Source organism: Syngnathus leptorhynchus, chromosome 6, assembly GCF_054491065.1.
Source record: "Syngnathus leptorhynchus isolate UIUO chromosome 6, UIUO_Slep, whole genome shotgun sequence".
Taxonomy (NCBI): Eukaryota; Metazoa; Chordata; class Actinopteri; order Syngnathiformes; family Syngnathidae; genus Syngnathus; species Syngnathus leptorhynchus.
The window spans coordinates 1,324,257-1,332,500 of record NC_141200.1 but is presented as its reverse complement, the minus strand read 5'-3'; the positions used below and the strand labels follow the sequence as shown (position 1 = coordinate 1,332,500).

Here is an 8,244-nt window from a genome sequence, read left to right as displayed (position 1 = left end):
TTCTCAGCTCAGACTTTGAAAGATGAGCCACACTAACCTTCATTCCGAGACACCGCGACGGTGAGCGTCCCCAAAAAAGAATCCAAAAAAATCAAAGTGCCTGATGATCATTTCGGGCTTGGTCAACTTTCATTCCAAAGTCTAGCCTGAAGGAAAATGGCGTCAACACTTGTAAGAATTAATGAGCCGCAGACACAAATGTCCAAACACAACTAAATGCTGAGCAATGAAAGCATTAGGACTAAAAAAAACAACAACAAGCGGCCTTTGTTTTAGCGACACAGAGTAGTGAGCACACCAGAGGGTGAGTGGAAAATGAGACAACCTTTTCAAAAGTAAGTGCGGTTAATCCATCAGACGTCAAGCCTCATTACGGCTGCGGGTGCCGCCTACCTTTATCTGGCCTTCCTGTTCTTATTAGTAGCACTCCGGCATAACCGTTGTTACTTTGTCACACAGTAAAGTCATTTTCCTGGCCTACATTAACCACTTTTCAAACACTAATTGGGCACAAGGATAAGAATAATTGGGACAACTACAAAGGTTCTGGAAATAAGAGGCAACCACGTGAAGAAGGAAAATGAGAGAGGACCGAGTAAGGAACCCTGGGGTGCACCGTGGAAAGTGCCTGGTATATGAACTACCTTGAGAATAAGGTTTACACCATCTGTCAATTATTTTTTGAATTCTTATCTTTGCTGCTACGGCACACCATATTAAAAGAATCATTCTATTAATTGAATAATTGGATGAAAAATTTGTTTGCATTAAATTTTACTTGAAAATATTTTCTTTTCCGATCATTATTTGTTAACTAATTTATTTTGTATTGTATTGTATCTTATTTTAAATTGATTTAAAATGCCCAAACTGGTTTAAACAAAAGGTGAACTTAAGCGGGCCAAGCTGTGAACCTTGGGGTACACCTTAGGAAGTGTACGAATCTATAAACAGTTTTGCTATGTATGGTTAGGTCCCACTCTTCAAGGAAGTTTGGAGTGCCTCTTTGTTTTATTTCAGCCAAAAGGTGTTTGATGGACTTTTATCCCACACCTAAATGTATCCAGAAATTCTTTCACGGCTTCATAGCTGAGCGCTGGAACTTTTCCCACTGGGCTAATTCATCAAAATGTCTTGCTAAGAAGAAAAATGAAGCTTCAGTAGCAACTAATGGGCCTAGTCCAACCCTCCATTGATTAATTAATTGATTTAGTCTTGATGCTTTTATCCATCTGGAAATGTCCAAGAGCACCTGACAGAGGCCCTTTTTTTTTTTTTCTTTCCAGCTGCAGTGTCCTCCATTTTCACTGACAGCCGCCAAATCCCAAATCGTGGCGGCATCTATTTTGGGAAAGCGGAGCAATTTTAGAGGAAGGTGGTGACACAAAACATGGGGAGCATGAGGTGCACCATCTGCATGTTGTATTATTAATATTTCCTTATTAAAAAGAGCCTCACACCAAAGAAGGCCGCCGCATTGAGGATGAGACGCTTTCAGCCCCCCGTGCAATTGACCCATCGAGAATTTCCACATGGTTGCATTTATTGCGAAGTCGGCTCTTAAATCCAAGAGAGGTCGACGGAATGGGGCATAAGCGTACAAAAGACAAACTATTACAGCCTAACGGACCGTTACGTTGAGTCTGGCTTGCAGTACCTCACATCACCAGCAGAGGTCAGCGGCCGACAGTGGAGGGCGAGTGTCAGGACCCCCAGCGATGTTGAGGTCTGACAAAAATCATACAAAGATGGCAAATTAGCCCATTGCTAAAATAGAACGGGGGGGGCGGGCAGGGACCTTCAATTATCACCACAGGAGACAATGACATTTTCAACAATGCCGTAGTGCGCCATGTCATTTAGAAAAGTGGGGGATTCTGACATCACTTGACAGAATGAAAGGTACCAGATAGAACCCGACACTTCTATAAAAGGCCAGAGAGACAAGAGACAAAGATCGTCTTTTTGTGCGCATTCGGTCAAATATGCCATTTTTACAGGAATGACTACACCTCGCGGCCATCTTCAAACTTTCAATGGGTGTTTGCAGAATTTGAAAATGCTCCTCTCGGGGGCTATAAATAACAAAACCGATCATCGCAGGTCATCCAATTAGACAGCCAGGCGGCCGTTTTACTATTTACATTCCGTAGACAGTAAACAATTGCCAGAGGAGGCACTGTCACGCGCACCCCATCATCGCTATGTCGAAGGTTGCTAAACAACCCAATCAAAGCGCTTGACTTTTTCCCCACACCGTCATCCACTCGTGGGCCCCCGCAGACGAGCCGAGCCGAGCCGAGCCGAGCCTATTCCAATCAAATGGATCTCGTTGGCTCCTAATTGGGGCCTGATGACAAAGTGCTCTCGAGCCACAGACACAATGAGCCCTTGCGTCAGCCAACACCAATGGAGGCTCCCACAGATAACATCGCTGCCAGAGCCTTTCTCGAACCACCCGCAGGAGATTTTCCTTCCCCGCCTTTTTCTTCAGGCGGCTGGCACGGACCCGATGCGAAGAGAGGGGCCTAATTAAGCCACATTCCTCCAGGGGGGAGTCTTCGAGAGCAGCTGCATTATTTGCATAGACCGAATTGCGGCCAGGTTGCTCTTTTTTTCTTCTTCTTCTTCTCAGCCCCGAGGACGTGCAAGGGGACGGCTCAAATGGTCGCCTAATTGCATCCTCGGTGGTCAAATCCATTACGCGGTGATGATGATGCAACGTTACCTTCTCATTACAGTCAATCAACACGTTATTAAGTCTTTGGCACTGCGAATGAACAAAATGAGCATTATTATCTTTGTAAAGGATTAGATCACGCAAGTGTGGCAAATGACTTTTCAGCCAGAATGGTTCAATTAAATATATTTTTTTTTTAAAAAGGCGGCGTTGTCCTTGCGGAGGCTCCCTCGGCTGGCCTCGGCTCGGCCGGAGTAAGTAAGCGGACGCCATTGTTTTCTCGTTGCCATTCTTCACAAACACAAAGCTGGTACGCGGCCGGCCTGACAGAAGCATTTACATTCAGCTCCCTTATGCCAGCATTGTGATGATAATAGGCGTGTGATCTCCAATGTCAGCAAATGGAAAAAGAAAAGTCCCCTCGTCCATACAAATAGTCGGCCGCTGCATGAGGTCGGGTCGGCACAAAAACGTGTCTAACCTCAACACGCCCTGAAAAAAAGAAATACTAAATGAGCCGCCCAAACGTGTTCATCGTCTTGAATGTTTTTCATGAATACTCTTTGTTGCTATGCATCATCTCGGCTGGCTAAGATGACCACGATAGAGGCCTGACCTTGCACCAATGACACCACCATAAATAGCCTTTCATGAAACGCGAGCAAAAGCGTAACGAGCTAACAACATTCATTCATTCATTGTTTATTGATTGGATCTATTTAATTATCAATTATTATTACTAACCTATCTATTTAATAATGAATGATTATTATGATTAACCTATCGATTTTATCCATCCATCCAAATGCTGAAATAGCGAAATTGACTTTCAAGTTTACCGCTCACTATTTTGCCCCCCTCTCGTGTGGTAATGTTACACCGCAAATGTGGGCATGGCCGGCAGCACAATTGTGTTGCGCACTCTGATTCTTATGCAGATGAGAGACACGGCGCATCCAGGGAACCTGGCCAATCCTCCCTCCCTCCCTCCCTCCCACGCCGCTCAGCCCCAAGGCACAACTACTTATTTATGTTTGATAGACGATTACACGGAGTTCTCGCTCACCTTGCAGCCGTTCGTTGCTTATGAAACATGAGGAGATTCATGAATACTTGATGTAGGCCTTGTTGTTCTGCACACGCTCCCAAGCTCAGTAAACAAAAGAATAAAGCCCAACCTGCAACAGAAACATTTTGTCAGAAAGCATGCGGGGAGAGCATACATCTTTTCATTTATTTGGATTCTATTATTTTTCAGGTAGGAAAAAAAAAGTAAAAATTATAATGTATTAAAATTTAAAAATATATTCATATAATATATAGAATTATAATAATTGTATAACATTAATTTCAACTGTAAATACCACAGCGCCTGAAGAAAAACAATGTATTAAATTTGGACAGCTTTATTTATTTATTCATTTGATTGCTGGCATCTTGATATAAAACAAGGGTGACAATTATAGTTAGAACACCAAAGTGGCTCTTCCCATTGATTTGAAATGTGGGGTTCAAACTATTTTACATGGCCTCATTTTCATTTGTCATAGATAGGGCTGGAACGTAATGAATAGGGCATCGCTGTTCAAAAAGAAAAAAGGATTTAATCGCCAGCAAAGCAATAAAAAAAGTGGCCCAACCAGAGAATGGAGGTAAAAGGCACATACGTGTGAATGTCACACCTGATATTAACTGAAGGTTAGGCAGTACTTGGCCAAATTCGCAGAGCTCACAACGGCTTAGTCATTATCGCTCAATTAAACATTCTTTACCTCGGGAGACCATCTCCTGCCGTTGCCAGGGAAACCAGCGGGCCTCCCTGTGTGCCTGGCATTCTCCAGCCGCTCCCATTTCAATGTTTGGGGAAGATTTTTCTGGGCTACCCTTGGACCTGACCTTCAACTTTCACTGCTGCGTTAGATGCATCAAACAACAGATTGGACTTTTTTTTTTTTTTGCAGTGTTCTTCCAACTGTATTTAAGGCTTAGACACATTCTTGACATTATGAGATGTTTATTGGACTAGATAAACTTTCAGTTGAATGAAGGAATCCAATTCCTAATTCAGAAGGGGGATTTTTTTTTTTCTTCCATAAACTTGATGTTAATAACCTGTTGGGAAATATTTGAACACAAAAAGTGCAGCAACACTTGTAGACAGACAATATCACACATCATGAATCTCGCAGGTGTACCTAATGAAGTGTCCCCGCGGCGGGTGTACTTTGTCCATTTAAACGGCATCGTTAAACTAGAGTTAATCTTCTCTTTGATGAAAATATATATTTTTTTACCAGCACACAAGAACGCACACACGCGAGTGAGCGGCAGACACTCAAATGCAATCTGATCATCTCATTAGAAATTCTCTCAGTTGAGTCGCTCCATAAGATGGGGGGGGGGGGGGGGGGCATGATATATGGAGCTTCAAAAAGGAGGCTAATGACTGGAGTTGAGTTAATTAATCTCGCTAAAGACGCAGCGGGCACACATACACAAAAACACACAATGTTAATGTCTAGTAGTTAACGTCAGCCAGTCAATGGAGACAGCAAGAGTCCCGCCTCCTAGTGGACGGAGGCGGGACAGCCTTTCCCAAAGTAGAGTAGAGTAGAGACTCTGGATGACCACCTGATGTTTTTCCATCAGCAATGCATTATTGTTGCCGTCAAACACCAACCGGAACCCCGCAGCCGAGGTCAAAGGGTCGCTCCTTTCGTAATAGCCCGCAATTCTATTTTTTTTTTCTTATAAACGTTATTTCATCCAGAAATCCATTTGTGCCGGAGCACCTGCGGAGGGTGCAGTGAGAGAAAACGTCACGCTTGCTCATCTTTCACTTCCCAGTCAAAATTGCTGACGGCTTGACTGCTTCTTTGCCGCAAAGTGGCTTTTAGGAAACCCTTTTGCTTGTCAACGTGATGTCTGGAAAGAAAAGATGCCACGTCGCTGTCACCACTCTTGCAAGGGAAGCTAATCAGTAGGCGTGTTTCTTTTAATTTGTTAATATGCATGTTCATTTTTTTTTTAAATTCAGAGTAAGTGGGGCAGCTCCCCACCACATCCAGCAGATGGCACTATAGTGAAATGAAACCTTAATAACATGTAGGGGCAAGTGAACAAGTGCCCTACTAGATCCAGCAGAGGGCGCTGTGGTGAAGTGAAGAAGACAACCACAGTCACAAACGACTTGAGTATCACCTCCAAACACCTTCCCATATTATTTTTCCAACTTTTCTCGATAATGTCACAATCACTGCTCATCATCCCCGGTAGACGGATGTTTTCTTGCCACAACGTCAACGTATGAGCCGAGTGGGTGTGTGCATTATTTATCACGTGCGGCATGTTGAGGTTATTGCGGCTTTCCGCTAGAAAGCTTCCAAATGGAATCTGCATCGCAAATGCGCATGACTCACTCCTGTGTTTACCCCAGTGGGAAAAAAAAATAAAAAAAAATAAAAAAGCTTCGAGACAAGAGTACACGTTGAAATCCCATTAACCTGTGGCTGCAATGTTGTGGATCCATTTCAGGTCGCGACACGACATGGCACGTATCCCGATAAATGCGCGGGTTCACCTCATTCAAATATGTCAGCTGTCGGCTGAAGGGGGACAAAATGAACTTGACAAATACTCCCAAAAACCTATAATAATAATAATAATACATAAATAAATAAATAAAAATAATAAAGAAAATAAATGTATAAATAAGAAATGAAATTCATTTTTAAAGCATTACAAATAAATAAAAACTGGCTAGCTGCTGCCTCATTGTAAAGTCAGCAATCTGAATCTCATGATAAATCACCTCTGGACCCAGTTTGGTGTATTTTTTTCTATTTTTACTCAAGTGCAGTGGAGAGAATATGGAGAGGATGATTTTTACTCCCGGCGGGCTTTTGTTTACTCTACACACCTGGCAGCTACTCCTTGTTGACTCTGCCAGTTGGATTTGGATGGGTTCCACGCGGGTACATATCGAGCGGGACCAAAAGCGGACCGCTCCCGTCGCCTCGGCTGCACGTCACGGCCAGTCGATTAAAAAGGGGAGCGCTCCGATGAGGCCGGACGACGCGAGGACACTTGAGTGGGATGGAGAGGTGAAAAGATGCTGGTGTCATTTGGCGCAGCGGTCCCAGAGCAGAGCCGAGCAGAGCCGAGCCCCGTTGCAGAAAGCTCGACTCCAAAATTATTGACACTTTTTTTTGGGCCGTTTCCATTCTAAAGAGGATTTTGAATTCACGCATTCCAAAGTAACATAAAACTCATGTGGCGCCATGCAAATTAGAGTCTGTGACATCGGAATGGAAGGATTAAAAAAATTAAAAATGAAGAAATTAAATTAAAATTAAATAAATAATAAGTAATAAATAGATTAGTAAAAAAATACACATTATACATTAGGGAAGTATTCTGCCACAGATAAAATCTGAATATGAGGATCATAATTCCATCAAAGAAAGAAGGGAGGCTGATGAGACCTGGTTTGATTAGAATGGTGTTGCCATGGTGACAAAATGAAGAGCTGGCTTGACACCTGCGATAGGGGTCCAATCATATTCCAGGGATGTGCGGGGTGGTAGTGCCCCCGATCCCCCCCCCCCCCTGAACTCTGCTATGTTCAGTTACTGAGAACCTTGCTATTTTGGACTTCAGTTGTGTGTCTGTGTGTGTGTGTTTTGTCTGACAAGAGGTGACAGAGCACTACTCTCAGGAGACACCGATCAGTGTCGCTATGGAGGATGGAAAAGTCTCACAGGTAGACGTCCACCGTCAGCAACCTGTCCCTGACAAGTCGACTGGACCCATGTCTGCACACACTGGAGACACACACACACACACACACACACACACAGCCGTCTGGCGTCCCTCCATCATCGTCGGTCTCACCCAACCAAGCGAGCGAGCGAGCGAGATGCCGCATGCGCCAAGGCACTCACTCATTTCCAATTACGGTGGCGGGCGCTTCCCAGACAATAGCCGGCCCAACTTGATTAGCCGTTCCCAGGGCGTCGGCGGAACAGCAGATGAAGTCGGCGCGGGCGGGTGTCGCTTCGCTCAAGCAGCAGATCTCCTTTTCCGTTGACTGACAAGAGGACAGAAAACTTTTAACGATGGACTCATCGATATGGTGGCGTTATATTGGGCCCGATAATGTCAGAAATGTGTCGAATTCAATGACTTTTTGTTCTCATGGACCTAAAATGGATGTTAGCGCTGATGTGGTGTGACCCATCAACTCAGCTGACTGTCTTTGTTTATGGCGACTCATCGTTTTCAGTAAATTTACACTGCGGGCAGACTGTTTGTGCCACTTGTCATGTGACTCAGCGGCGGCCACTTAACAAGCAAGCCGGCTCAGCCGACGGCGTAAACACACAAACAGCTCGGAAAGATTCCAGGTTGACGACCGTACAACGGCGATGTATAAAAAGCACGTCAAATATGATATATAATCGACATTTTTCCTGTCAAAATGTATTCGAATAAATATGTTGCTGGAATTTAAACAAGCATGCTAATAGAACACCGATAAGTGTCGATTTATTCGAAATTTTGTG

At 43.9% G+C, this 8,244-nt stretch overlaps 1 protein-coding gene across 1 annotated transcript in view; it reads right to left on the bottom strand.

Annotated features, from left to right (window-relative positions):
- Nucleotides 1–6,750, bottom strand: part of hmg20a (high mobility group 20A) — a 13,362-nt gene extending 6,612 nt beyond the window's left edge. The window contains exons 1-3 of the mRNA XM_085914941.1: nucleotides 6,600–6,750; nucleotides 4,453–4,591; nucleotides 3,747–3,858 (exon numbers count right to left, since the gene is read on the bottom strand). The gene's annotated coding sequence lies outside the window, so the exon portion shown is untranslated. The remainder of the gene's footprint in view (nucleotides 1–3,746; nucleotides 3,859–4,452; nucleotides 4,592–6,599) is intronic.
- Between the last annotated feature and the right edge of the window lie 1,494 nt (nucleotides 6,751–8,244).